The sequence below is a fragment of the Lepisosteus platostomus genome, chromosome 19 (genome assembly GCF_059453375.1).
Source record: "Lepisosteus platostomus isolate fLepPlt1 chromosome 19, fLepPlt1.hap1, whole genome shotgun sequence".
In the NCBI taxonomy this organism is placed as follows: domain Eukaryota; kingdom Metazoa; phylum Chordata; class Actinopteri; order Semionotiformes; family Lepisosteidae; genus Lepisosteus; species Lepisosteus platostomus.
Window position 1 is genome coordinate 19,624,438 of NC_142629.1, and position 27,714 is coordinate 19,652,151.

The 27,714-nt window shown below is 39.8% G+C and overlaps 4 long non-coding RNA genes across 5 annotated transcripts in view; 3 read left to right on the forward strand and 1 right to left on the reverse strand.

Annotated features, from left to right (window-relative positions):
* The window catches only part of LOC148645379 (uncharacterized), a 35,027-nt gene extending 22,929 nt beyond the window's left edge, over window positions 1-12,098 (forward strand). Inside the window, exons 6-8 of the long non-coding RNA XR_015928554.1 lie at window positions 2,219-2,375; window positions 9,237-11,486; window positions 12,080-12,098. This is a non-coding gene — a long non-coding RNA (uncharacterized LOC148645379). The remainder of the gene's footprint in view (window positions 1-2,218; window positions 2,376-9,236; window positions 11,487-12,079) is intronic.
* Window positions 849-9,388, reverse strand: LOC148645380 (uncharacterized). Its single transcript, XR_015928555.1, has 2 exons — window positions 9,336-9,388; window positions 849-2,423 (listed from the first exon to the last, which is right to left on the reverse strand). It is a non-coding gene; the product is annotated as an uncharacterized LOC148645380 (long non-coding RNA).
* A 560-nt stretch (window positions 12,099-12,658) lies between the features above and the next one.
* On the forward strand, window positions 12,659-26,134 carry LOC148645381 (uncharacterized). The gene is made up of 4 exons (XR_015928305.1): window positions 12,659-12,761; window positions 13,694-16,411; window positions 23,273-25,522; window positions 26,116-26,134. It is a non-coding gene; the product is annotated as an uncharacterized LOC148645381 (long non-coding RNA).
* A 560-nt stretch (window positions 26,135-26,694) lies between these two features.
* LOC148645382 (uncharacterized) overlaps window positions 26,695-27,714 on the forward strand; it is a 106,721-nt gene continuing 105,701 nt past the window's right edge. For both annotated transcript variants that reach the window (XR_015928594.1, XR_015928593.1), the window contains exon 1: window positions 26,695-26,797. This is a non-coding gene — a long non-coding RNA (uncharacterized LOC148645382). The remainder of the gene's footprint in view (window positions 26,798-27,714) is intronic.

Here is a 27,714-nt window from a genome sequence, read left to right on the forward strand (position 1 = left end):
TTGACCTCTAGGTTAGAAATGACACCAATTGCACATGGGTCCAGCAACGTTCTATATAGTGCACATCCCCATCGGGATGAAAAACAAAAATCCCCAGTGGGAGTCCAGTCTTTCCCTGCTACGCAAATTGCTTTTCGTTAGGTGAGGTTATTGGAGAATGTTGTACAGTTTCTTAATGCAATAGGGCGAGTAAGACTGTAGTGCCCCCCGTGTTGGCCGATCAGTGGAACGAAACTGAAAAAAGCTCCTTGAAACTGTGATTCATACACTTAGACACTGGCACAGCTTGGTGCTCACCTGCTGTCCGTGGGTGTCTCTGCTGAAATTTGATTTTTTTTTCAGGAGCACTGTGACCCAGAGCTCAATAATCACTTAGCTACTGAAGATCATTCAGTTTTTAATGCTTTTCATTTTAACATCCTACTTGTTAGAATTTCCTCTTAGATGAGAATACTCTGGTACTTTTTCAACATGGGTCTTAGTTGAGTGAGCTTTATTAGAATAATTGAACAATACTTTCACCTGCACATAACACTCAGAGATTTTTCAAGGGTTAAATATGGGAGCTACGTTTCTTACATGTATCCTTTTGTAAGTTGATTCACAAAGCTTTCACCGCCTCCACTCCAGTGAATCACTTTGTTTAGCAAGTGATCAGGTGGAACAGTTTAATTTCTTCCTGCAAATAATGCCTTTTCCTTTTTCATCCCATTCAAGTCTCCGTCCTAGTTAAAGTCATTGTGATGTAGAACGGCAGTGGTCCAGTTGAAAGGTTCAAGGTTTCACTGTGTTTTAGAGTGCAGATAAAGAAAATAGGAGAGGAAACTGGAAAAGCCGTGACTCTGTCATTCCATTCAATTCAATTTATTTTCATATAGCGCCTTTCACAACAAGGTTGCCCCAAGGTGCTTAACAGTGCAAGTAAATATACATTTTGTGAATACAGAACTGAAGACAATGGAGGAAAGGAACCAAAGGCTCCTCAGTAAAGAGAATAAAATCCTCTAGGGGTCCAAGGTCAACTGGCTGCCCAACCCCTTTGGGCATGCTAACATTATATCATTAAAAAAAAAGAAATAAATGAATGCGGGTATTAATCAATCCATCCATCCATCACGTCGTCTGTATGTCAGTACCCCATGCAGGTCTCTGCAGACCAGCAGAATCCTCCTAAACGATAGCTGTATCCACGATGCCCCTCTTGGATCCATGGCACTGATGCAGCATTCAACTCACATGGTGCCCAGCCCATGACGGACAGGCCTCTGAAACCATGCTGTGTACAGCATTTCTCCTCTGCAGCATCCCTGCGAGGCAGGACGGGTGCCTGACCTCTGAGAGCCTTGTAAGTAAGTAGAAGGATTTTGAAGTCCGCCCCGTACATGATAGGAAGCCACTGAAGAGAGATAAGTATGGGGGTTATGTGGTCATACCTGTTGCTCCAAGTAACAATTCTAGCTGCTGCATTCTGTAAGTATTCAAACTCTTTGCTGTGACAAATCTAACATACTTTAGGCAGACAAAATGACCTTAAAAAGCCACATGATTTTTGAGTAGTCTGTCTGTGTGTAGTAACAGTGGTTCACATTATTTCAGAACGTATACTCCCGTCTCTGTAACTTTCCTCAGTCAGCTAGTGAACGTTCTGTATTTACACCACGAATGCACTACTTTGTCTCGCGCGCGGTCACACTGGCCGTCCACAGGCACGGGCAGGAGCAGGGAAGACGAGGCCGCTCTGTAGTGCCCCTGTGGCTCTCCAGCAGAGGGGAGCACCTTGCTCAACAGCCCTGAGCCGAAGGACCCAGTAATAAAGCTGAAAATCTGGCAAGTCCCCCAGTCTCCCTGGGGCGCTGGAGAATATTTCATCTGATGCTGAGGTTCCTGTAACTCAACACAAAATTGAACACGGCGAGTTATGAGTTTGTGAAGAAGTGACAGCGGTACAATGTCAAACAGGAAGTTAATCTGCAGGAAAGAATGAACTGAATCTCGTGATATTCAAGCACGCAGTGTGACATCCACTGTCTATTCAAATCTACTCTGCAAGTCTTACAATACTTTTTCATATACCGTCTCCTGGTTATTGTTTTGTGAGTGCTTGAACTGTTTCTCAGTAGAAATAAGACCGATAACTCACTGCTTCAGGATGCACACTATGGTCGATGAAACCTGTGGTGTAAGCAAGCGAAGAGAGATGGATCCTTCTAAAACACAGAGGCCATCGGGAGGGCAGAAACACTCTGCATCAGGTAGGAGCTGTGGAGCCGTGATTCCCCCGAGCCAGAGCCCTCGTCCTCCCTCGACAGCGAACTGAGCTCCAGCGACTGGAGCAGCTACCTGCCGTCGTGGGACCTCCTGCAGATTGGGAACGGGTAAGGCAATTCGACACGAGCCCACTCCTCTTCCCACTGCCTACGCTCCTATAACAAATAGTTTCAGGGTGTTCAAGTACAGGATAAAGAGATTACAGGTGTTCCCAATTGGCTGAGGATACAACTGTCTCTCTGAGAAAGCACACAGAGGTGGACAAAGCAATTAAATGCATTTACAAGTCATTTCCTCTGTATCTGGTCTTTCTTTACATATCAGAAAAGTGAACTGGTGGCTGTTGGAAAGTGTCTGCTCCATACGTAATATACATGTAAAAGATGTGATTAAATATCTTGGTATTAAGATTTTCAAAAATCCAAAAAGAGATGTGATTTGATGTTCTTTACCACTGTAAAATAAAAAAAATATTCATGGTTGTTATTTGTCAAACACAGGCAGAAGGAGGCCTAAATGCTACAGGGTTTAGAGCATCTAATACTGATACCGACAGAGTATTATTTACAAAATTAAGCAAAGTAGGTGGTGTATGTTTCCCCTAATTTAATCATTCAGGAACTAGCGGGTATAGACTTTTTACTTGAATGTCATTTGGATGCTGGAAACCCCCCCAAAACGTGCCAGCGTCCATGAAGAAGTTCCCCTCACGTGGTCTCTTATACATAAACATACCTCCCATTGATATCATCATCTAGAATACAGAGAAAAAATAAACCCGTGCTTTGAAAAGTGGGTTTAAAATAGTATAAGCGGGGTCAACAAATTAACTGGTGTGGATGATGAAATGTAGAATCAAGAAGATTTTATGAATAGATATAATGTTTGTGATAAGTCTGATAACAATCCGTCGTAACCAGAGCTACTCCTAGAGAGGTATTGATGCTTTTAAGAAACTAACAGTAGCCCATCAGAAACTATGGAAGGATTTACAACCTTTATTAGACTACAAGGAAAACAATTTAGTTCTACTTGTACTAATAAATACTTAAGATCCCTCTTGCAATCTCACAATATCTTGTCAAACTATTATGGAGCACCTCTTTGGGGAAACTGAGTGGAATAAAACATGACTATTGTCAAACACATTTTGTATGAATAATAAGGTTAAGGCGTCATTACAATATTGTACATTGAATCGACCCGGTAAAGATACATAGTGTGCAGAGATTTAAAAGTAATATAGATGATAATTGTCTTTTTCAAAGCAGCCCAGAAACCTCACGTTTGTTTTTGTTTTGTCCTGTTATTAAAACACTGAATTGATCGGCACAATTGTGTAAAGAAGGTTTCTTATTCTGACATTTATTGGTGAGAAATAGATGTTATTTTACTGCTCAATACTGCTGAGCCGAATATAACATATAATGTATCACCGACTTAATCATTATACTTGCTCGTTATTATATGTGTAAATAGCCTAAAGATAAGAAATAATCGAAATGGAATCATTAGACCGTATGTCGTAGTAGCAGAGTGTACTTCTCGCCTAATTGATGTGGTCGAGCAACACCACAGTCGCCTTACAATACGTCCGTTCTGTTGCTCGGACTTTCAGATTCGGCAGTGGAATGGATTCCAGGGCAAACCCGTTCTCGTTTGATTATCCGTGTGAAATCTCGCCCAATATTTTTTTTTAAAGAATTTTTTATTAAACTTGTAAATAATTTACAAATACAAATACAATCAGAGGATCAAATTAGGTATAAGCAAACAAACACAAACAGAAAAGTAAACAATTAACCGCCAGAGGTAATAGGTAAGTTATATGATTAACTTGTATTTTTTACATATATCATATGTTTTCCGTGCTTTATTATTTCTCACATTTTTAATAGAATTTAAATAATGTTTCAGCTCCACCTCAAAAGAACTAAAAAGGGGAGTATTATTAGACCATTTGGATTTATGGATGTGAAATTTACCAAGAATGATTAATAAATTGACTATAAATAAATGCTCTTTTTCCAAATTTTCTACTAAACAGTACAATAAAATGTCAAAATCCTTCAATCTAAAAAACACCTTTAACTTCCTGCAAACAAAACTCTGTAAATCCGTCCAAAACAACTTCACAAACCTACACCTAACAAATAAATGCACCAAAGATTCCTTTTCCGCCCGACAAAAAACACACAGATCATCCTGCTCATGCTTAAATTTAAAAAGTACTAATTTCACTGGATAAAACTTATGAATGATTTTAAACGATATCTCTTTAACTTTATTGGTAATACAAAATCTATCAGGAATTGTCCAAACTAACTTCCAGTTTATATTTTCAAACATTGCATTCCAAAAAGACAAACAAGAAGGGATAAGATGGGGTTTACAAAGATTTCTAATATGAGTATTGTTACACTTCTTATCCTTTATTTCCACGCCATCCAAGAATAAATCAGTTGTAGGACCCAAAAGAACGTCAGTCCTATTAACACTTTGACTGGCTTTTAATAAGCACACTACACCTTCCGGAATGGCATCAAAAACTATTGCATATTCCTTTGGAGTAACAGGAAACTGAAATCTCTCCAGGAATTCAGGATAAGTAAGCAATCTACCATCTTCATTCAACAGTTGAGCTACTAAATAAATTTTGTTATTAAACCAATTATGTAAAAATAAACTTTTATTTTTAAACTTAATGTCTTTATTATTCCAAATATAATATGTGTGTGGTGAGAAGTTGTGTTTGTATAATAAAGTCCAGTATAATAATACTTGCTTATGAAAATTAGATAACTTAACTGGGATTTTCTTTATCTCAAAGTTACATTTTAACAAAAAGTCAAGATTCCCAACATTCTGAAAAATTATGTTTGGAATAAAATTCCAAATACTATTTTTATTATTAATAAATTTCCTAATCCAATTTATTTTAAAAGTTATATTTGACATATAAAAGTCTATAACATTCAAACCACCTTGGTTTTTTGGTTTACTCAGAAGGTGTTTCCTAATATAATGAGGTTTATTCTTCCAAATAAAGTTGTATAATAGTTTATCAAACTCATCAATAAGATGCGAAGGTACATTCAGTGAAAGCGAGGCGTATACAAAGCGAGATATACCTTCTGCTTTCGACAGTAGAACCCGACCTGCCAACGATAGGTCCCTCATTAACCAAGACTGAAATCTTTTTTTAGTTTTATCTAATATAGGCATAAAATTCAATTTACATCTTTCATCTTGGTCTTTACAGATTATTATACCCAAATAACGAACCACTTTCTTCACAGGTATATTCACTATTGCATCCAAATTAGATTCCTTCAGAGAAAACAGTTCACACTTGTCAATATTCAAAGACAATCCTGAAACTGATGAGAACACATTTAAAACCTCAATTGCTTTAGAAACCTCTTTACTATTCTTAAGAAAAATAGTGGTATCGTCTGCTAGTTGACAAATCTTAATTTCCCTTCCCAAGATACTAATGCCTTCCATAATGCTATTATTAATATGAAGAGTCAAAGTCTGAGTTACTAATAAAAAGAGAAAAGGAGATATTGGACATCCCTGCCTAATACCTCTTCCAATTTCAAATCTCGGAGATGTACCATTATGTAATCTGACTGAGCTATTACACCCATTATAAAGAGTCTTAACAACATTCTGAAAATATTCACCAAAACCAAAAAATTCTAAACACTTAAAAATAAATGTATGCTCTACTGTATCAAAAGCTTTATAAAAGTCCACAAATAAGATATAACTATCATCTTCTATAAGATCACTGTAATCTATCAGGTCCAGAATTAAACGGATATTATTACAAATATGCCTGCCTTTCATAAAACCAGATTGCGTCTCATCAATAATCTGAGCCAACCCTTTCTTTAATCTATTCGCAAATATCAAAGCTAATAATTTTGCATCATTATTCAACAGAGTTATAGGTCTCCAATTTTCTAATATTAGCTTATCCTTGTCAGGTTTGGGAATAAGTGAAATCAAACCCTGTTTCAGAGAAGGTGGCATTTCTTTTTTTTGTATAGCTTCTTCAAAAACACCAAATAAAAAATCAATTAACAAATCTTGAAAAAAATTATAAAATTCACTACATAAACCATCATTCCCAGGGGATTTATTGTCTTTTAACTTATCAATATTAATCTTTATTTCGTTCTTAGTAATTTGTTGATCACATTGTATACGGAATTCCTCATCTATAAATCTAGCGTCTCTCCTTATGGAATGCAAAAATACATCCATATCCGTCCTGTTCTGTTTTGCTGAGTATAAAGTTTTGTAAAAATCCGTAACATATAAAGCTATATCTTTAGGATTATCTGTAATACTGCCATTAATTTTTAACTTGTCAATCAATTTATATTCTAAATTTCTTTTTTCTAAATTATAAAAATATTTAGTATTTTTTTCCCCTTCTTCCATCCATGTTCTTCTTGATCGTATAAATGCACCTTTAGCTTTTTCTTCATAAATCTGATCTAATTGCAATTGCAAAAGATTCAATTTTTCTTTTTCTTCCTGACTGTAATCAGTAATCTGAGTTAATTCGATTATATCTTTAATAAGAGTATCTTCTTTATTTCTTTTTAACATAACTAGGGTTTTGCTCCTTTTAATAGCTAACTCCCTAATTTTATACTTCATAAATTCCCAATTACTACCGAAAGAATTGTTCTGTAATGCCTTTCTATAACAACTTTTTATAATTAAGTTAGCATCCGTTACAAATTGGTCATCTTCCAAAAGAGTTTTATTAAATTTCCAGTAACTAAATTTTTTGGTTTTTAAAGATCCAGATGTATTAATCGACAAAAAGATACCTTTATGATCCGTCAAAACTGCAGGACTCATATAGACATCAGTAGTGAGATTCTCCAATTCTTTTGAAATGAGCCACATATCAATTCTAGACTGTTTAGAAAAATCTCGATTACTCCATGAAAACTGACTTAAACCCGGGTTCAAACATCTCCAGATATCAATTACACCCAAGCTAAAGCATAGATTTTCCAAATGAACAGACTCACCTCTATGGTTAACCCTTTGAGGCCATCTATCCATACTCTCATCAAACACTGTATTAAAATCTCCACCCAAAATTATTTTAGCTTCTGAAAATCTATTTAAAACATGTTTTATACTATCTTCTAGTTCCTGAAACAGAAGTCTATTTTGTATTTTATTATTGGTGGCATATACATTAACAAGTATAAACTGTTTCCCCCCAATATCAACTGTTAAAATGATCCATCTCCCAGAATGGTGCATACTACTGTGAAGAATTTTCCCTTTAAAGTTTCCTTTCAAAACAGCAACACCTGCTGAGTGATTAGTACCATTGGAAAGCCAAATATCATCTCCCCACTGATTCCTCCAAAACTGCAAATCCGATTGACATGCATGCGTTTCCTGTATAAAATAAAAATCAGCATTCGCTTTCTTACAAAACAAAAAAACTGCTTTTCTTTTCATAACATTTCGAATACCTCTGGCATTAATAGAGAAAATAGAAAAAGACATACACAAAAGTAAATAACTAACTCTAAGATTGTCTAAATTATTGAGTTTTTCAAGAACCAGAACTATAACAGTCTTTAATACATAACTACAACATTCCAAGATAACACTAAACAAACACTAGTATATACTGCTATAACAAATAAACCAAACATAATCATTAACTGAGCAGTCACTGGGAGCGAATCTCCTTCCCGTCCACAAAGGCCCTCGCTCCCACAAAGTAGGCTCTTCTCCCCTCTCTTCTGGCAGCTTCAACTTGGGGCCACAGCTGGTTCCTGGTGCTCCTGTCCGCGGCAGACAGGTCCTCTGCAAACCTCAGTTTGTTCTCATTCAAATACTCATTCCTCCTCGCCCCTCTCCACAGCATGTCCCTCGCCGTCCTCTTGGTGAACTGTATTATAATCGTTCTGGGGCGCACTTGCCCAGACATGTTCGCTCTCCCGAGCCTGTGAACAATGTCAATGGCCGATATCACGTCCTCCTGTTCCGGCAGGGTCTTTCTACAGATATCCTTCACTGTTGCAACAATATCCTCATCGCGCTCCTCCTTAACTCCAAGTAATTTTAGATTCCATCGTCGACGGTATCTTTCTGCATCGTTCACTTTCATTTCAAGTTCTTTAATATGTTTTTCCTGTTCGGTATTCACTCGTTTAAGGTCTTTTACTTCTTTCTTTAAGTCTTCAACCTCTTTAAACACAAAGTCTACGGACTTTTTAAGACCTGCGATTGCGACTGTATTAGCTCGAATCATTTCCTTCAGCTCACCCAAGCTCTGTGCCATCATGTTGAAGATGTTGGTCTGGAGCTCCTCCAGCGTCAGCTCGCCCCTTCCTCTCTTGGCCGCCGGGGTTTTCACAGGTGTGCTGGGCAGGGACTCCGGCTCTTCCTCCTGCAGATGAGTCTCACTCGGGCTGCGAGCACTCGCGTACGAGTGCATCTCCAGCACTCTTTCCACGTCCCCTGCCGCTGCTTCACTCTTCTCTTTCGTTGCCATCGATTTTCTTGTAGTACCATATATATATGACTGAGGTATCTTAGTCTTCTCCTTCGAAGATCCAGCACTCTCTTTTCTTTTCCCAGTACTACTCATATCGCAATTCTTCAAAGTCAAAAATAACTTTTTATTTTTCAAATATAACCGAGGTTTAAGCAACTAGTTTTAAGTTCTTATTTTTCTGTAGTTAAAAAGCAAACAAATAATATTCAGGTCATGAAAAACTCAAGAAACTCCTCAACCTCTAAACTTTACCTCCCACCCGAACGCCATCTTGAACGCTCTCTCCAATCTCGCCCAATATAACAGCAGTAAAATAACATCTATTTCGCACCAATAAATGTCAGAATGCACTGAAATGATCGTTACTATTTCTTCATTACGATCTCGTTATCGAAGCCTTTTCTTTTCTTGGTAGAAGTAAGGCGCTTCCAAATGGAAAGAAGTCACATCTGAAACACATGAGGGCACGTCTCCAAACTATTTCTAAATGTCCCAACATGAAAGCTGTGCTTACCTAGTCTGTATTTGCCTGTATAATGTACCCCGGTGATCTGTAATGTACTCTTGTGTGCATTAAATAGCATTTTGACTATTGCAATATAAATGTTAAAGAAGAGAAAACACAATAAGGTCGAATTAATCAACGACGCGAGGCGACTCGCCAGTAAAGTAACGCTCCGGCGACGTCTGGAGTTCAATAACTCTCTGCCCTGCAATACGGTTTTCCGGGAGTCCGCAGTGCTTGACGAGCAGAGAGCGGAACCATAGCATCCTGGGCCGCGGCTCCACACCGATCTCAGCGACGGACCGGCTGTCGCGCTAATCACGCATCAGATCCGGATCCGTCGTGGTTAAGTGACGTCATAAGAGTGACGCACGGCGTGTCCAATCACCGCCGTTGGCTGGAAAAAGGCGGGACTTCCTTTTAGTTTGGGTGAGTGACACCGCTCCTAGCCAATCACCGCGGACTTCCGTGTTCTTACACGGAAATACCGCCCCCACCTTGAGTGACTCGGCTCATAACCAATCAGTGCCGAGTTTCGGCAGGAGGCGGGATGGATACGGCTCTCGTCCAATCAGAATTTCTATTCCGGGACTGTACTGAATTACGGCGGGCGGTGACACTTCCGAGAAATGGCCACTGGGTGGCGACAGAGATACACGAGTCTATGGCGGTGAGTCTCAAAGCGCTGTCGAAGACTTGTTGTGCAGATATTGAAATTTTTTTTTCAGGAGTGTAAATATTTTATACTATCTATGTACCCCTGATGACATTATTGATTTGCTATATATACTCTTGTTTTGTATCGTATCTATTTTAATTGCTACAAGAGTTCAAAAAGAACTGCACTTTCGACAGAGATACACGAGTCTATGGCGGCGAATCTTGAAGCGCCTCCTTACAGATCGTCGTTGTGCAGAGATTGAAAATCAAAACAGATGGTAACTGTGACTTTTGTGACAGCAACTCTGAAAGCTAATGTAAAGAAGGAAACTAATATTGACATTACTTTTAAAGAAGTAACATCATGCAACATTTAAATCCATTGAAAGTAATATGAAAATGTCGTTTGTATTTAAAAAAATATGATACTTCCACGATATAATAACTAACGAAATGCTGTGGGAGGAGACCCATGTTTAAACACTTTAAAACGGATGTAAATGCGTTTGTACAGACAATTTGAAACATGTACGGACCTTATCTGCTTTTGTTTACTATTAAACAAGATTACTTGTTTAATCTTTTTGCATTACATGTACATGTATTATCGTATCTACCCCTGACTATACTCTATGTTATATGTATTCTGGTTTTTATGGCATGTATTGTTGTTCTAATTAAAAAGAAAAAAGACGCGAATCGATGACGTCAAAAGGAAGTCGCCCACAGGGCTTGTGGGAGATGTAGTCTCTCTAGTGCTCTATAGCGCACTACAGAACACGTGCGCTGCCCACGCGTTCCGCAGATTTGATTGAGCATCAGAATGAATTATACAATTTCAGCGTATTAATCGTGTCGCGGATTTCTGTGTCTCTCTTACAAGACGGACTCGGCAGGAGCTGTTTCTTGCTCTCCGGAGTGAAGCTGCTCTGGGAAGAGACGAGCAAATCTTCAGACTCTTTGTAAATGAGACATCATGACAGCTGCGCCGACCTGTTTGTGTAAAGAGCAGGAGTATTGTGTCCCCCTGATTGTGTTATGTGTACTCTAGTGTGTATTTTTCTTTCTGTTTTCTGTTCTGTTTATTTCACAAGACGGACCCGGGCAGCAGCCTGTGTCTGCAGCGCTCATCCTGCCTGCATGTTTGCAAACTTTTCTCCTGTGTTTATTTTACTTTGTTAAATAAAACGTGGTTGCCGGGGAAACGGTGCTGCAGAAGTTGTTGCGATCTGACCTCCAGCAGATAAACAGACGGCTTTTTTAATCTAATCAGCGAGCAAAGCAGAAACGTTAGTCTAGAAAGCGCCAGCTGGAGTATTTTGTGGACATTATGCGGAAGAAAAGGAAGAAACGGTGACAAGCAGGCTGTGGGACAGGACTATCAGGGACACATCAGCGCTGGGCTCACTGGACCATGAGCGAGTCCTGCTGGGTGTGTTACTGCAGGAGTGAGGAGTCTCCGGTCTCCGGTCGAGACCTGCATGTCTCCTGGATGTGGAGGTGAAAAGGTTAGAGACGAGATGGGTTCCAGCACTGAGACCCTGGATTTAATTCCTGGGGTGCTGTCTGTGTGGAGTTTGCATGCTCTGCCCCTGTTCTCGTGGGTCTGGTTTCCTGGGGGTGCTGTGAGTGTGTGGAGTTTGCATGCTCTGCTTATGTTCTTGTGGGTCCTGTTTCCTTGGGTGCTTTGTGTGTGGAGTTTGCATGCTCTGCTTATGTTCTCGTGCGTCCGAGTTCCTTGGGTGCTGTGTGTGTGGAGTTTGCATGCTCTGCTTATGTTCTCGTGCGTCCGAGTTCCTTGGGTGCTGTGTGTGTGGAGTTTGCATGCTCTGCTTATGTTCTCGTGGGTCCGGATTTCTGGGGTGCTGACTATAGCAATGACCTCCTTCCTCTACAGATTTTTTTTTTATTCCGGTAGGATCATCTGCAGACTTGATTCATTTCACAGAGTCAGCAGTAGATACACAGTTGTTAGCATAGGAGGAGTACAGAAGAAGTGACAGCAGTGCTGGGGACCCCGGTATCTCTTCCACTGAGGACCCTCTGGCACAACCAGAGGTGTGAAATTGCCTCCATTCTTTGTAAACTTACAGGTTTCTCTGGACTGCAGCCTGTATCACAGAGATGTGTGCTTTTCTGGGTTGGATAGATCGATAGTGTGCTTTTGCTCAGTTGCTCTGCTCAATGCGTGGTCTTTTAACTCCGGCTGGGTACGAGCACCTCACTCTCCACACGGCTTTCCAAGGCTCTGTCATCGTGTGTGAGGATATTGTGTAGCTCGTGAAACAGTTCCCCCATTTGAGCCCTGGATTTACTGGGTACTTGAATACCTGAATCTTGCCGTCAGTCCTGATCACCTTGTTTTTGTTCTGCAAGGACAAGGCACCTCCCCAGCACTGAACACAAACTGATACTGGCGGGTTGATTGTGTTGTGGGAAAATGGGCTGTGGTGTGAGCTTGTGTCTGTGGGGGTGAGGTGTCCCCTGCAGCGCGAACAAACATGCAGACTCCACACAGACAGGACCCCTGGAATCAAACCCAGGGCCCCGGTGCTATGAGGCAGCGATGCTAAGCACTGTGCCGCGGTGTTGCCCCCTTTGAAAATGTCTGACTTCTGTTTAATTTGAGGTCACAAGCTTATAAATGGTCTCACAACGTTTGTCTCATCTCGGGTTTCTCTGACCAGTCCCAAGGACCTGTAGTCACTGACAGCTTCTGCAGTCTGACGGTTCATTTCAGTAGGCTGGAGGGATGGCGCAATTATCCTCAAATCAGTGAGTATTGTTTTGCTCTTGTAACATGAAACATCAAAGAGAAGTCAACAGACCATTCCGAGAAACTGTTCAGAATGGCCCGTGGTGATTTTCTGGGTCCTTTAGTAAGCTGACCGGGACTGTGTCATCGACACACTTTGTGAGAAGTCAGTCTATGTGTTTGCTCTTGTAATCGTTCGTGAACAAAGTGTGTAAGAGAGGGAGAAGATTCAGCCCTGGGGTGATCCAGTTTTCTATTTAACAACCTCAAACTGCGGGAGAGAAATGCTTCATTTCTAAGATGGAAATATTATCAGAAGGTATAATTAGCCATTTGTGTATATCATGTCCAAAAATATGTTTTCTATATGAAAATAATTTAGTAGAGACATTTGCTTAATAAGGCAGTAGAATAAATGTTGTGATGCTGGTGTGATGGTGCTCTCCAAAAAACTGATACAAATGGACAGAGAGACAAAGTGAGAAAGAAAATGTATACATAACAGACATATATGCTGAATACAATACAGTGCTACAAAGCACAGTACCCTAGAGTGAAGATGGAAATCATTCATTCTAGTGCAGAAGAAGTGAATCTGCTCGCAATGGTTTTCCTGTACAAATGGAAAACGTTGTGAATTCTACATAATTCACAGGAAACAAAATAAACAACTCATTCACTCACCTGCTGTCCGTGAGCGTCTCTGCTCAAATTTGATTTTTTTTCAAGAGCACCGTGACCCAGAGCTCAGTAATCGTTTCGCTACTGAAGATCATTCAGTTTTTAATGCTTTTCATTTTAACTTCCTACTTGTTAGTATTTCCTCTTAGATGAGAATATTCTCTTCGGCGTGTCTTTACAACTCTTCTCTTATTGCTCCTCTTGTCAGTAATCCGGTGTGAAAGCTCTCTCTGTCGGAATCAATGTCTTACCTCTCCGTCTTGTGTTTCAGGTCTCCTCTGGCTGCTGACCCTGCCGTCGGGACAGAACACATCCCGCACTGACCACACTGCTGGGTTTACTGTACGTGACAATAAAGAGCTTGAGCAACACATCTAATGTGATCTCTGTACGCTTCCCGTGGAGCAGAGATGATAAGGTCTGTGTCCGTTCCCGAGTCTTTGCGAGAGGCCTGTTTAGTCCCTCACTGAAATGATTTTAGATGCCTGTGAGTCGTGCCCACTGACAAATGAAATAGTGCAGCATAATGAGACTTCAAGCAAAGATCTCATTAGCCCCTTCTGTGAATCGGTGTCTCGCAAGAGATCTTCCATCTCTTAGAAAGTTTCACAGCTTTGACCTCTAGGTTAGAAATGACACCAATTGCACATGGGTCCAGCAACGTTCTATATAGTGCACATCCCCATCGGGATGAAAAACAAAAATCCCCAGTGGGAGTCCAGTCTTTCCCTGCTACGCAAATTGCTTTTCGTTAGGTGAGGTTATTGGAGAATGTTGTACAGTTTCTTAATGCAATAGGGCGAGTAAGACTGTAGTGCCCCCCGTGTTGGCCGATCAGTGGAACGAAACTGAAAAAAGCTCCTTGAAACTGTGATTCATACACTTAGACACTGGCACAGCTTGGTGCTCACCTGCTGTCCGTGGGTGTCTCTGCTGAAATTTGATTTTTTTTTCAGGAGCACTGTGACCCAGAGCTCAATAATCACTTAGCTACTGAAGATCATTCAGTTTTTAATGCTTTTCATTTTAACATCCTACTTGTTAGAATTTCCTCTTAGATGAGAATACTCTGGTACTTTTTCAACATGGGTCTTAGTTGAGTGAGCTTTATTAGAATAATTGAACAATACTTTCACCTGCACATAACACTCAGAGATTTTTCAAGGGTTAAATATGGGAGCTACGTTTCTTACATGTATCCTTTTGTAAGTTGATTCACAAAGCTTTCACCGCCTCCACTCCAGTGAATCACTTTGTTTAGCAAGTGATCAGGTGGAACAGTTTAATTTCTTCCTGCAAATAATGCCTTTTCCTTTTTCATCCCATTCAAGTCTCCGTCCTAGTTAAAGTCATTGTGATGTAGAACGGCAGTGGTCCAGTTGAAAGGTTCAAGGTTTCACTGTGTTTTAGAGTGCAGATAAAGAAAATAGGAGAGGAAACTGGAAAAGCCGTGACTCTGTCATTCCATTCAATTCAATTTATTTTCATATAGCGCCTTTCACAACAAGGTTGCCCCAAGGTGCTTAACAGTGCAAGTAAATATACATTTTGTGAATACAGAACTGAAGACAATGGAGGAAAGGAACCAAAGGCTCCTCAGTAAAGAGAATAAAATCCTCTAGGGGTCCAAGGTCAACTGGCTGCCCAACCCCTTTGGGCATGCTAACATTATATCATTAAAAAAAAAGAAATAAATGAATGCGGGTATTAATCAATCCATCCATCCATCACGTCGTCTGTATGTCAGTACCCCATGCAGGTCTCTGCAGACCAGCAGAATCCTCCTAAACGATAGCTGTATCCACGATGCCCCTCTTGGATCCATGGCACTGATGCAGCATTCAACTCACATGGTGCCCAGCCCATGACGGACAGGCCTCTGAAACCATGCTGTGTACAGCATTTCTCCTCTGCAGCATCCCTGCGAGGCAGGACGGGTGCCTGACCTCTGAGAGCCTTGTAAGTAAGTAGAAGGATTTTGAAGTCCGCCCCGTACATGATAGGAAGCCACTGAAGAGAGATAAGTATGGGGGTTATGTGGTCATACCTGTTGCTCCAAGTAACAATTCTAGCTGCTGCATTCTGTAAGTATTCAAACTCTTTGCTGTGACAAATCTAACATACTTTAGGCAGACAAAATGACCTTAAAAAGCCACATGATTTTTGAGTAGTCTGTCTGTGTGTAGTAACAGTGGTTCACATTATTTCAGAACGTATACTCCCGTCTCTGTAACTTTCCTCAGTCAGCTAGTGAACGTTCTGTATTTACACCACGAATGCACTACTTTGTCTCGCGCGCGGTCACACTGGCCGTCCACAGGCACGGGCAGGAGCAGGGAAGACGAGGCCGCTCTGTAGTGCCCCTGTGGCTCTCCAGCAGAGGGGAGCACCTTGCTCAACAGCCCTGAGCCGAAGGACCCAGTAATAAAGCTGAAAATCTGGCAAGTCCCCCAGTCTCCCTGGGGCGCTGGAGAATATTTCATCTGATGCTGAGGTTCCTGTAACTCAACACAAAATTGAACACGGCGAGTTATGAGTTTGTGAAGAAGTGACAGCGGTACAATGTCAAACAGGAAGTTAATCTGCAGGAAAGAATGAACTGAATCTCGTGATATTCAAGCACGCAGTGTGACATCCACTGTCTATTCAAATCTACTCTGCAAGTCTTACAATACTTTTTCATATACCGTCTCCTGGTTATTGTTTTGTGAGTGCTTGAACTGTTTCTCAGTAGAAATAAGACCGATAACTCACTGCTTCAGGATGCACACTATGGTCGATGAAACCTGTGGTGTAAGCAAGCGAAGAGAGATGGATCCTTCTAAAACACAGAGGCCATCGGGAGGGCAGAAACACTCTGCATCAGGTAGGAGCTGTGGAGCCGTGATTCCCCCGAGCCAGAGCCCTCGTCCTCCCTCGACAGCGAACTGAGCTCCAGCGACTGGAGCAGCTACCTGCCGTCGTGGGACCTCCTGCAGATTGGGAACGGGTAAGGCAATTCGACACGAGCCCACTCCTCTTCCCACTGCCTACGCTCCTATAACAAATAGTTTCAGGGTGTTCAAGTACAGGATAAAGAGATTACAGGTGTTCCCAATTGGCTGAGGATACAACTGTCTCTCTGAGAAAGCACACAGAGGTGGACAAAGCAATTAAATGCATTTACAAGTCATTTCCTCTGTATCTGGTCTTTCTTTACATATCAGAAAAGTGAACTGGTGGCTGTTGGAAAGTGTCTGCTCCATACGTAATATACATGTAAAAGATGTGATTAAATATCTTGGTATTAAGATTTTCAAAAATCCAAAAAGAGATGTGATTTGATGTTCTTTACCACTGTAAAATAAAAAAAATATTCATGGTTGTTATTTGTCAAACACAGGCAGAAGGAGGCCTAAATGCTACAGGGTTTAGAGCATCTAATACTGATACCGACAGAGTATTATTTACAAAATTAAGCAAAGTAGGTGGTGTATGTTTCCCCTAATTTAATCATTCAGGAACTAGCGGGTATAGACTTTTTACTTGAATGTCATTTGGATGCTGGAAACCCCCCCAAAACGTGCCAGCGTCCATGAAGAAGTTCCCCTCACGTGGTCTCTTATACATAAACATACCTCCCATTGATATCATCATCTAGAATACAGAGAAAAAATAAACCCGTGCTTTGAAAAGTGGGTTTAAAATAGTATAAGCGGGGTCAACAAATTAACTGGTGTGGATGATGAAATGTAGAATCAAGAAGATTTTATGAATAGATATAATGTTTGTGATAAGTCTGATAACAATCCGTCGTAACCAGAGCTACTCCTAGAGAGGTATTGATGCTTTTAAGAAACTAACAGTAGCCCATCAGAAACTATGGAAGGATTTACAACCTTTATTAGACTACAAGGAAAACAATTTAGTTCTACTTGTACTAATAAATACTTAAGATCCCTCTTGCAATCTCACAATATCTTGTCAAACTATTATGGAGCACCTCTTTGGGGAAACTGAGTGGAATAAAACATGACTATTGTCAAACACATTTTGTATGAATAATAAGGTTAAGGCGTCATTACAATATTGTACATTGAATCGACCCGGTAAAGATACATAGTGTGCAGAGATTTAAAAGTAATATAGATGATAATTGTCTTTTTCAAAGCAGCCCAGAAACCTCACGTTTGTTTTTGTTTTGTCCTGTTATTAAAACACTGAATTGATCGGCACAATTGTGTAAAGAAGGTTTCTTATTCTGACATTTATTGGTGAGAAATAGATGTTATTTTACTGCTCAATACTGCTGAGCCGAATATAACATATAATGTATCACCGACTTAATCATTATACTTGCTCGTTATTATATGTGTAAATAGCCTAAAGATAAGAAATAATCGAAATGGAATCATTAGACCGTATGTCGTAGTAGCAGAGTGTACTTCTCGCCTAATTGATGTGGTCGAGCAACACCACAGTCGCCTTACAATACGTCCGTTCTGTTGCTCGGACTTTCAGATTCGGCAGTGGAATGGATTCCAGGGCAAACCCGTTCTCGTTTGATTATCCGTGTGAAATCTCGCCCAATATTTTTTTTTAAAGAATTTTTTATTAAACTTGTAAATAATTTACAAATACAAATACAATCAGAGGATCAAATTAGGTATAAGCAAACAAACACAAACAGAAAAGTAAACAATTAACCGCCAGAGGTAATAGGTAAGTTATATGATTAACTTGTATTTTTTACATATATCATATGTTTTCCGTGCTTTATTATTTCTCACATTTTTAATAGAATTTAAATAATGTTTCAGCTCCACCTCAAAAGAACTAAAAAGGGGAGTATTATTAGACCATTTGGATTTATGGATGTGAAATTTACCAAGAATGATTAATAAATTGACTATAAATAAATGCTCTTTTTCCAAATTTTCTACTAAACAGTACAATAAAATGTCAAAATCCTTCAATCTAAAAAACACCTTTAACTTCCTGCAAACAAAACTCTGTAAATCCGTCCAAAACAACTTCACAAACCTACACCTAACAAATAAATGCACCAAAGATTCCTTTTCCGCCCGACAAAAAACACACAGATCATCCTGCTCATGCTTAAATTTAAAAAGTACTAATTTCACTGGATAAAACTTATGAATGATTTTAAACGATATCTCTTTAACTTTATTGGTAATACAAAATCTATCAGGAATTGTCCAAACTAACTTCCAGTTTATATTTTCAAACATTGCATTCCAAAAAGACAAACAAGAAGGGATAAGATGGGGTTTACAAAGATTTCTAATATGAGTATTGTTACACTTCTTATCCTTTATTTCCACGCCATCCAAGAATAAATCAGTTGTAGGACCCAAAAGAACGTCAGTCCTATTAACACTTTGACTGGCTTTTAATAAGCACACTACACCTTCCGGAATGGCATCAAAAACTATTGCATATTCCTTTGGAGTAACAGGAAACTGAAATCTCTCCAGGAATTCAGGATAAGTAAGCAATCTACCATCTTCATTCAACAGTTGAGCTACTAAATAAATTTTGTTATTAAACCAATTATGTAAAAATAAACTTTTATTTTTAAACTTAATGTCTTTATTATTCCAAATATAATATGTGTGTGGTGAGAAGTTGTGTTTGTATAATAAAGTCCAGTATAATAATACTTGCTTATGAAAATTAGATAACTTAACTGGGATTTTCTTTATCTCAAAGTTACATTTTAACAAAAAGTCAAGATTCCCAACATTCTGAAAAATTATGTTTGGAATAAAATTCCAAATACTATTTTTATTATTAATAAATTTCCTAATCCAATTTATTTTAAAAGTTATATTTGACATATAAAAGTCTATAACATTCAAACCACCTTGGTTTTTTGGTTTACTCAGAAGGTGTTTCCTAATATAATGAGGTTTATTCTTCCAAATAAAGTTGTATAATAGTTTATCAAACTCATCAATAAGATGCGAAGGTACATTCAGTGAAAGCGAGGCGTATACAAAGCGAGATATACCTTCTGCTTTCGACAGTAGAACCCGACCTGCCAACGATAGGTCCCTCATTAACCAAGACTGAAATCTTTTTTTAGTTTTATCTAATATAGGCATAAAATTCAATTTACATCTTTCATCTTGGTCTTTACAGATTATTATACCCAAATAACGAACCACTTTCTTCACAGGTATATTCACTATTGCATCCAAATTAGATTCCTTCAGAGAAAACAGTTCACACTTGTCAATATTCAAAGACAATCCTGAAACTGATGAGAACACATTTAAAACCTCAATTGCTTTAGAAACCTCTTTACTATTCTTAAGAAAAATAGTGGTATCGTCTGCTAGTTGACAAATCTTAATTTCCCTTCCCAAGATACTAATGCCTTCCATAATGCTATTATTAATATGAAGAGTCAAAGTCTGAGTTACTAATAAAAAGAGAAAAGGAGATATTGGACATCCCTGCCTAATACCTCTTCCAATTTCAAATCTCGGAGATGTACCATTATGTAATCTGACTGAGCTATTACACCCATTATAAAGAGTCTTAACAACATTCTGAAAATATTCACCAAAACCAAAAAATTCTAAACACTTAAAAATAAATGTATGCTCTACTGTATCAAAAGCTTTATAAAAGTCCACAAATAAGATATAACTATCATCTTCTATAAGATCACTGTAATCTATCAGGTCCAGAATTAAACGGATATTATTACAAATATGCCTGCCTTTCATAAAACCAGATTGCGTCTCATCAATAATCTGAGCCAACCCTTTCTTTAATCTATTCGCAAATATCAAAGCTAATAATTTTGCATCATTATTCAACAGAGTTATAGGTCTCCAATTTTCTAATATTAGCTTATCCTTGTCAGGTTTGGGAATAAGTGAAATCAAACCCTGTTTCAGAGAAGGTGGCATTTCTTTTTTTTGTATAGCTTCTTCAAAAACACCAAATAAAAAATCAATTAACAAATCTTGAAAAAAATTATAAAATTCACTACATAAACCATCATTCCCAGGGGATTTATTGTCTTTTAACTTATCAATATTAATCTTTATTTCGTTCTTAGTAATTTGTTGATCACATTGTATACGGAATTCCTCATCTATAAATCTAGCGTCTCTCCTTATGGAATGCAAAAATACATCCATATCCGTCCTGTTCTGTTTTGCTGAGTATAAAGTTTTGTAAAAATCCGTAACATATAAAGCTATATCTTTAGGATTATCTGTAATACTGCCATTAATTTTTAACTTGTCAATCAATTTATATTCTAAATTTCTTTTTTCTAAATTATAAAAATATTTAGTATTTTTTTCCCCTTCTTCCATCCATGTTCTTCTTGATCGTATAAATGCACCTTTAGCTTTTTCTTCATAAATCTGATCTAATTGCAATTGCAAAAGATTCAATTTTTCTTTTTCTTCCTGACTGTAATCAGTAATCTGAGTTAATTCGATTATATCTTTAATAAGAGTATCTTCTTTATTTCTTTTTAACATAACTAGGGTTTTGCTCCTTTTAATAGCTAACTCCCTAATTTTATACTTCATAAATTCCCAATTACTACCGAAAGAATTGTTCTGTAATGCCTTTCTATAACAACTTTTTATAATTAAGTTAGCATCCGTTACAAATTGGTCATCTTCCAAAAGAGTTTTATTAAATTTCCAGTAACTAAATTTTTTGGTTTTTAAAGATCCAGATGTATTAATCGACAAAAAGATACCTTTATGATCCGTCAAAACTGCAGGACTCATATAGACATCAGTAGTGAGATTCTCCAATTCTTTTGAAATGAGCCACATATCAATTCTAGACTGTTTAGAAAAATCTCGATTACTCCATGAAAACTGACTTAAACCCGGGTTCAAACATCTCCAGATATCAATTACACCCAAGCTAAAGCATAGATTTTCCAAATGAACAGACTCACCTCTATGGTTAACCCTTTGAGGCCATCTATCCATACTCTCATCAAACACTGTATTAAAATCTCCACCCAAAATTATTTTAGCTTCTGAAAATCTATTTAAAACATGTTTTATACTATCTTCTAGTTCCTGAAACAGAAGTCTATTTTGTATTTTATTATTGGTGGCATATACATTAACAAGTATAAACTGTTTCCCCCCAATATCAACTGTTAAAATGATCCATCTCCCAGAATGGTGCATACTACTGTGAAGAATTTTCCCTTTAAAGTTTCCTTTCAAAACAGCAACACCTGCTGAGTGATTAGTACCATTGGAAAGCCAAATATCATCTCCCCACTGATTCCTCCAAAACTGCAAATCCGATTGACATGCATGCGTTTCCTGTATAAAATAAAAATCAGCATTCGCTTTCTTACAAAACAAAAAAACTGCTTTTCTTTTCATAACATTTCGAATACCTCTGGCATTAATAGAGAAAATAGAAAAAGACATACACAAAAGTAAATAACTAACTCTAAGATTGTCTAAATTATTGAGTTTTTCAAGAACCAGAACTATAACAGTCTTTAATACATAACTACAACATTCCAAGATAACACTAAACAAACACTAGTATATACTGCTATAACAAATAAACCAAACATAATCATTAACTGAGCAGTCACTGGGAGCGAATCTCCTTCCCGTCCACAAAGGCCCTCGCTCCCACAAAGTAGGCTCTTCTCCCCTCTCTTCTGGCAGCTTCAACTTGGGGCCACAGCTGGTTCCTGGTGCTCCTGTCCGCGGCAGACAGGTCCTCTGCAAACCTCAGTTTGTTCTCATTCAAATACTCATTCCTCCTCGCCCCTCTCCACAGCATGTCCCTCGCCGTCCTCTTGGTGAACTGTATTATAATCGTTCTGGGGCGCACTTGCCCAGACATGTTCGCTCTCCCGAGCCTGTGAACAATGTCAATGGCCGATATCACGTCCTCCTGTTCCGGCAGGGTCTTTCTACAGATATCCTTCACTGTTGCAACAATATCCTCATCGCGCTCCTCCTTAACTCCAAGTAATTTTAGATTCCATCGTCGACGGTATCTTTCTGCATCGTTCACTTTCATTTCAAGTTCTTTAATATGTTTTTCCTGTTCGGTATTCACTCGTTTAAGGTCTTTTACTTCTTTCTTTAAGTCTTCAACCTCTTTAAACACAAAGTCTACGGACTTTTTAAGACCTTCGATTGCGACTGTATTAGCTCGAATCATTTCCTTCAGCTCACCCAAGCTCTGTGCCATCATGTTGAAGATGTTGGTCTGGAGCTCCTCCAGCGTCAGCTCGCCCCTTCCTCTCTTGGCCGCCGGGGTTTTCACAGGTGTGCTGGGCAGGGACTCCGGCTCTTCCTCCTGCAGATGAGTCTCACTCGGGCTGCGAGCACTCGCGTACGAGTGCATCTCCAGCACTCTTTCCACGTCCCCTGCCGCTGCTTCACTCTTCTCTTTCGTTGCCATCGATTTTCTTGTAGTACCATATATATATGACTGAGGTATCTTAGTCTTCTCCTTCGAAGATCCAGCACTCTCTTTTCTTTTCCCAGTACTACTCATATCGCAATTCTTCAAAGTCAAAAATAACTTTTTATTTTTCAAATATAACCGAGGTTTAAGCAACTAGTTTTAAGTTCTTATTTTTCTGTAGTTAAAAAGCAAACAAATAATATTCAGGTCATGAAAAACTCAAGAAACTCCTCAACCTCTAAACTTTACCTCCCACCCGAACGCCATCTTGAACGCTCTCTCCAATCTCGCCCAATATAACAGCAGTAAAATAACATCTATTTCGCACCAATAAATGTCAGAATGCACTGAAATGATCGTTACTATTTCTTCATTACGATCTCGTTATCGAAGCCTTTTCTTTTCTTGGTAGAAGTAAGGCGCTTCCAAATGGAAAGAAGTCACATCTGAAACACATGAGGGCACGTCTCCAAACTATTTCTAAATGTCCCAACATGAAAGCTGTGCTTACCTAGTCTGTATTTGCCTGTATAATGTACCCCGGTGATCTGTAATGTACTCTTGTGTGCATTAAATAGCATTTTGACTATTGCAATATAAATGTTAAAGAAGAGAAAACACAATAAGGTCGAATTAATCAACGACGCGAGGCGACTCGCCAGTAAAGTAACGCTCCGGCGACGTCTGGAGTTCAATAACTCTCTGCCCTGCAATACGGTTTTCCGGGAGTCCGCAGTGCTTGACGAGCAGAGAGCGGAACCATAGCATCCTGGGCCGCGGCTCCACACCGATCTCAGCGACGGACCGGCTGTCGCGCTAATCACGCATCAGATCCGGATCCGTCGTGGTTAAGTGACGTCATAAGAGTGACGCACGGCGTGTCCAATCACCGCCGTTGGCTGGAAAAAGGCGGGACTTCCTTTTAGTTTGGGTGAGTGACACCGCTCCTAGCCAATCACCGCGGACTTCCGTGTTCTTACACGGAAATACCGCCCCCACCTTGAGTGACTCGGCTCATAACCAATCAGTGCCGAGTTTCGGCAGGAGGCGGGATGGATACGGCTCTCGTCCAATCAGAATTTCTATTCCGGGACTGTACTGAATTACGGCGGGCGGTGACACTTCCGAGAAATGGCCACTGGGTGGCGACAGAGATACACGAGTCTATGGCGGTGAGTCTCAAAGCGCTGTCGAAGACTTGTTGTGCAGATATTGAAATTTTTTTTTCAGGAGTGTAAATATTTTATACTATCTATGTACCCCTGATGACATTATTGATTTGCTATATATACTCTTGTTTTGTATCGTATCTATTTTAATTGCTACAAGAGTTCAAAAAGAACTGCACTTTCGACAGAGATACACGAGTCTATGGCGGCGAATCTTGAAGCGCCTCCTTACAGATCGTCGTTGTGCAGAGATTGAAAATCAAAACAGATGGTAACTGTGACTTTTGTGACAGCAACTCTGAAAGCTAATGTAAAGAAGGAAACTAATATTGACATTACTTTTAAAGAAGTAACATCATGCAACATTTAAATCCATTGAAAGTAATATGAAAATGTCGTTTGTATTTAAAAAAATATGATACTTCCACGATATAATAACTAACGAAATGCTGTGGGAGGAGACCCATGTTTAAACACTTTAAAACGGATGTAAATGCGTTTGTACAGACAATTTGAAACATGTACGGACCTTATCTGCTTTTGTTTACTATTAAACAAGATTACTTGTTTAATCTTTTTGCATTACATGTACATGTATTATCGTATCTACCCCTGACTATACTCTATGTTATATGTATTCTGGTTTTTATGGCATGTATTGTTGTTCTAATTAAAAAGAAAAAAGACGCGAATCGATGACGTCAAAAGGAAGTCGCCCACAGGGCTTGTGGGAGATGTAGTCTCTCTAGTGCTCTATAGCGCACTACAGAACACGTGCGCTGCCCACGCGTTCCGCAGATTTGATTGAGCATCAGAATGAATTATACAATTTCAGCGTATTAATCGTGTCGCGGATTTCTGTGTCTCTCTTACAAGACGGACTCGGCAGGAGCTGTTTCTTGCTCTCCGGAGTGAAGCTGCTCTGGGAAGAGACGAGCAAATCTTCAGACTCTTTGTAAATGAGACATCATGACAGCTGCGCCGACCTGTTTGTGTAAAGAGCAGGAGTATTGTGTCCCCCTGATTGTGTTATGTGTACTCTAGTGTGTATTTTTCTTTCTGTTTTCTGTTCTGTTTATTTCACAAGACGGACCCGGGCAGCAGCCTGTGTCTGCAGCGCTCATCCTGCCTGCATGTTTGCAAACTTTTCTCCTGTGTTTATTTTACTTTGTTAAATAAAACGTGGTTGCCGGGGAAACGGTGCTGCAGAAGTTGTTGCGATCTGACCTCCAGCAGATAAACAGACGGCTTTTTTAATCTAATCAGCGAGCAAAGCAGAAACGTTAGTCTAGAAAGCGCCAGCTGGAGTATTTTGTGGACATTATGCGGAAGAAAAGGAAGAAACGGTGACAAGCAGGCTGTGGGACAGGACTATCAGGGACACATCAGCGCTGGGCTCACTGGACCATGAGCGAGTCCTGCTGGGTGTGTTACTGCAGGAGTGAGGAGTCTCCGGTCTCCGGTCGAGACCTGCATGTCTCCTGGATGTGGAGGTGAAAAGGTTAGAGACGAGATGGGTTCCAGCACTGAGACCCTGGATTTAATTCCTGGGGTGCTGTCTGTGTGGAGTTTGCATGCTCTGCCCCTGTTCTCGTGGGTCTGGTTTCCTGGGGGTGCTGTGAGTGTGTGGAGTTTGCATGCTCTGCTTATGTTCTTGTGGGTCCTGTTTCCTTGGGTGCTTTGTGTGTGGAGTTTGCATGCTCTGCTTATGTTCTCGTGCGTCCGAGTTCCTTGGGTGCTGTGTGTGTGGAGTTTGCATGCTCTGCTTATGTTCTCGTGCGTCCGAGTTCCTTGGGTGCTGTGTGTGTGGAGTTTGCATGCTCTGCTTATGTTCTCGTGGGTCCGGATTTCTGGGGTGCTGACTATAGCAATGACCTCCTTCCTCTACAGATTTTTTTTTTATTCCGGTAGGATCATCTGCAGACTTGATTCATTTCACAGAGTCAGCAGTAGATACACAGTTGTTAGCATAGGAGGAGTACAGAAGAAGTGACAGCAGTGCTGGGGACCCCGGTATCTCTTCCACTGAGGACCCTCTGGCACAACCAGAGGTGTGAAATTGCCTCCATTCTTTGTAAACTTACAGGTTTCTCTGGACTGCAGCCTGTATCACAGAGATGTGTGCTTTTCTGGGTTGGATAGATCGATAGTGTGCTTTTGCTCAGTTGCTCTGCTCAATGCGTGGTCTTTTAACTCCGGCTGGGTACGAGCACCTCACTCTCCACACGGCTTTCCAAGGCTCTGTCATCGTGTGTGAGGATATTGTGTAGCTCGTGAAACAGTTCCCCCATTTGAGCCCTGGATTTACTGGGTACTTGAATACCTGAATCTTGCCGTCAGTCCTGATCACCTTGTTTTTGTTCTGCAAGGACAAGGCACCTCCCCAGCACTGAACACAAACTGATACTGGCGGGTTGATTGTGTTGTGGGAAAATGGGCTGTGGTGTGAGCTTGTGTCTGTGGGGGTGAGGTGTCCCCTGCAGCGCGAACAAACATGCAGACTCCACACAGACAGGACCCCTGGAATCAAACCCAGGGCCCCGGTGCTATGAGGCAGCGATGCTAAGCACTGTGCCGCGGTGTTGCCCCCTTTGAAAATGTCTGACTTCTGTTTAATTTGAGGTCACAAGCTTATAAATGGTCTCACAACGTTTGTCTCATCTCGGGTTTCTCTGACCAGTCCCAAGGACCTGTAGTCACTGACAGCTTCTGCAGTCTGACGGTTCATTTCAGTAGGCTGGAGGGATGGCGCAATTATCCTCAAATCAGTGAGTATTGTTTTGCTCTTGTAACATGAAACATCAAAGAGAAGTCAACAGACCATTCCGAGAAACTGTTCAGAATGGCCCGTGGTGATTTTCTGGGTCCTTTAGTAAGCTGACCGGGACTGTGTCATCGACACACTTTGTGAGAAGTCAGTCTATGTGTTTGCTCTTGTAATCGTTCGTGAACAAAGTGTGTAAGAGAGGGAGAAGATTCAGCCCTGGGGTGATCCAGTTTTCTATTTAACAACCTCAAACTGCGGGAGAGAAATGCTTCATTTCTAAGATGGAAATATTATCAGAAGGTATAATTAGCCATTTGTGTATATCATGTCCAAAAATATGTTTTCTATATGAAAATAATTTAGTAGAGACATTTGCTTAATAAGGCAGTAGAATAAATGTTGTGATGCTGGTGTGATGGTGCTCTCCAAAAAACTGATACAAATGGACAGAGAGACAAAGTGAGAAAGAAAATGTATACATAACAGACATATATGCTGAATACAATACAGTGCTACAAAGCACAGTACCCTAGAGTGAAGATGGAAATCATTCATTCTAGTGCAGAAGAAGTGAATCTGCTCGCAATGGTTTTCCTGTACAAATGGAAAACGTTGTGAATTCTACATAATTCACAGGAAACAAAATAAACAACTCATTCACTCACCTGCTGTCCGTGAGCGTCTCTGCTCAAATTTGATTTTTTTTCAAGAGCACCGTGACCCAGAGCTCAGTAATCGTTTCGCTACTGAAGATCATTCAGTTTTTAATGCTTTTCATTTTAACTTCCTACTTGTTAGTATTTCCTCTTAGATGAGAATATTCTCTTCGGCGTGTCTTTACAACTCTTCTCTTATTGCTCCTCTTGTCAGTAATCCGGTGTGAAAGCTCTCTCTGTCGGAATCAATGTCTTACCTCTC